Source organism: Echinops telfairi, unplaced genomic scaffold (assembly GCF_000313985.2).
Source record: "Echinops telfairi isolate 266 unplaced genomic scaffold, ASM31398v2 ScPeMD7_7469;HRSCAF=8507_1, whole genome shotgun sequence".
Taxonomy (NCBI): Eukaryota; Metazoa; Chordata; class Mammalia; order Afrosoricida; family Tenrecidae; genus Echinops; species Echinops telfairi.
The window spans coordinates 112,555,889-112,559,159 of record NW_022111373.1 but is presented as its reverse complement, the minus strand read 5'-3'; the positions used below and the strand labels follow the sequence as shown (position 1 = coordinate 112,559,159).

At 40.0% G+C, this 3,271-nt stretch overlaps 1 pseudogene; it reads right to left on the bottom strand.

The window, feature by feature from the left end:
* Positions 1-1,945: 1,945 nt before the first annotated feature.
* LOC101658741 lies at positions 1,946-2,763 on the bottom strand (annotated as a pseudogene).
* Between the last annotated feature and the right edge of the window lie 508 nt (positions 2,764-3,271).

The window sequence follows — 3,271 nt, the reverse complement described above, 5'->3', positions numbered from 1 at the left end:
TTCCGTGATGCACATTTTCTTTACATAAAACTCTCTTATACATGAGTTTCTGTGGATTTGTTTCTCCAAAGTACCCAGACTAATACAGTTGTTATTAGAAATAAATATTTCACAATATATAATTACATATTATTTTTGTGATTAATCATTATGCTTTAATTATGTTCACTTTTTAACAATAAAACTACATCCTGCATATCAGATATTTGCATTACAATTCATAACAGTAGCAAAATTACAGTTAAGAAGTAGCAAAGAAAATAATTTTATGGTTGGGGGTCACCACAACATGAAGAACTGTATTAAAGGGTCACAGCATTAGGAAGGTTGAGAACCACTAGACTATTCAGAAAGGCCTAGTAAGCTACTTCTGAAAAGTAGCCAATGAAAACCCTCTCAGTAATTACAGACACACAATCAACTCACAAACTCCATGCTGACTCTTAGAGATACTATAAAACAGGGTAGAACTGCCCTTGTGGGTTTCCCAAACTATAACTCTTTATGGGAGTAGAAAGCTTTCTCTTTCTCCCATGGAGTAGCTGGGGTTTTCAAACTGCTGACCTTGTGGTTAGCCACCCAACACATGACCCTCTACACCACCAGGGCACTCACAGTACACACTCAAAATACTACAGCCACCCCATAATGGATTCAAGCCCACCAACAATTGTGAAGGTGCAGGAGAAACCAGGGAGCATTTCATTCTCCAACATGAGGTCCCCATGAGCTAGAACTGACCTGACAAACAACGCACAACATCCACAAACCTGTCCCCTGTCCCCATGGTAACCCACATTCCCTATGCCTGCCGCGGAGATGCTTGCCCTCTCTGATGGTGTCACAGCTCCTCTGTTGGAAACTCTGTTAATGGAGCTCTTGTTTTTCACCAATGAGCATTCCTTTCATGATAGAGAATATTCTTGCAAAATATTTTGGAAATCTATGCTTCACTGGGGCCTTTTCAATCTGGGCTCAGACCTGGTTTTGCTTTTATTTTATTTATTTATTTAAATCATGTTATTGGGGGCTCTTACCGCTCTTATAACACTCCATACATCAATTGTGTCAAGAGGACGCGGTTTTATAATGAAGAATATGCACTGCTCCAGAGTAGAAAGAAAGAGAGACAGAGAAGGGGAGGGAGGGCAGGAGGGCAGAGGTGAAAGAAGGGGAAGAAGAGGGGGGCGGGGGGGACAAGGCACAAAGCATCACATTTGTAAGTGAATGGAGTCTCAGGCACGTCGGCCGGAAAGGGCCCTTAGAGATCACTTCATCCAGAAGACAGGAAAACAGGGAGATTAAATAACTTGCCTAATTCACGCAAATTATCCAAGTTATTAAGGGACAAAGTTACTCAATACTACTACCCATTTTTTTTTTTGCCAAAAAGACACATTTTTTCCAGTGTTTATAATTCAGAAAACAAAGTTGATCTAATTTGCTAAAGTTCAACAAAACAAATAAGATATTTTGTTTGTTTCTAAGCTTTATTGTTTCAGTTACAATTTCTCCTAGATGTGATGCAACACCTCCTGGTCTCATTATTCACTTTTCTTCTAAAGACAGTGATTCACTGCTCCTTTGCCACTCAGGTTTAAATTCATGGTTTTACGCACAGGGTATTGATGGAGGATCTTCTTTTCTATGTGAAAAGATACCGCACTAAAAATTGGAAACGTGTTGCCAAAATAAAGTGTTTAAATGAAGCGCAATGTCTTCGGATGTGAACAAATCAAGCACACGTGCTTTGTGACTGGCTGACATCTCTGGAATCTATCTCTGGTGGGCAGTCCACATTCAAAGGACAGAAGAAGGTTCATCAGGAATCAGCCTTCATCAGCCCAAAGTGAAACAGTGTTATTCACAAAGACAGCTGTCAGACGGAGAGAAAAGTTGCCTTAAGAACAAACCCAAAGGCACCGGATGTTTCAGAACTGGACGCTCAAGCATGTCGGTCTGTTTCAGCGTAGCTTCCTAACTTAGTTTTTTCATTAGTTTCAGGGAATGATTCTTTTTTGTTGCTTTTTAGCCCATGATGACCTAATGCCTTCACAAACTTATCCAGCTTGCAGAATATGACTTCTTCCCAGTTACCTTTATTTATATTTATTACTGACTGAACGGGGAGCTAACAGTTGCTCCTATAGTGCTAGTCCCAATAGATAAGAGATTTTCTTAAATCTTGAACGTTTTCTTGCTGAAACCAAGCCTGCCCATCCTGCAACCATAATCACTCCAATTTTGGGAAGAAAATCTCTAGGTGGATTCTTCAGATAAACATATGCATCCTCCCCAAATTGCACGGTATCCATTATCCTATTTTTCACAGAGACATATATACCCTTACATCAGTCGATATAATGACTAGTTGTAGTACAGATGGAAGCAAAGCCCAGTTGTAAATTAACAGGCTGTTCTTCAACATATTTAGACTGCAGAGGTGGAGCAATATATATACGGGGCGCTTAAACACACGGTAGCTGATTAAAGGAATGGACCTACGCTCTCGGGCTCAAGGCTGAAATGCACCAGTGTGAGAAGAAGTAGTTGACTACCATCCCAAGGTCATGGATGTGAAAGTCATTAGACTTTGGTTCAAAACTCTTGCTCTGAGAGGGCCCAATCAATGGTAGCCCAAGACTTGTCTGGTTTCATTAGCTGCTCTTTAGACTCCTCTTCTTTGGCTGCATGTATGCTTACAGGTGAAAATGTCAGAGCTGTGGGCATGGTGGCCAGTTTTCCCACTGTCATGGCTGCCATTCCTATGACACACTCAGCTCAAGTCTGATATACGGGAAGCTGAGAGGGACAAAGAGAACTACGAGATGTGTGAAGCTGCAAATAATGATGAAAAATCATTACACGGCTAACTGATGCATGGAGTATAATTCAATATTTCCCCCTTACATTTTGCAATGACCACTCCCAAAAGTGGTTAATATGCACACTGAATGCAATACAAACAGTATTAAATGATTTTTTTTTTCAGTATTAAATGATTGATGAGGAAACAGTGGTAGAAGTATTAGGACACCGTTGATGATTTTCAAAGATATTTATACAAGATCAAAATGGATGAAAGGCATGAACACTGGTGAGATTAAAATCTGAACATACACACATATATGTATACACACAAATACATCTGCTCTAGCTTTCCCAAATTGTCAGCTATGGAATGGTATGACATCTGTAAGAGCTCTCAGTAAAATGGTTTTTTAAAAGAAAGAGAGAAATGGGTGTGAAGGATGACCTCCTCGCTTTTTTG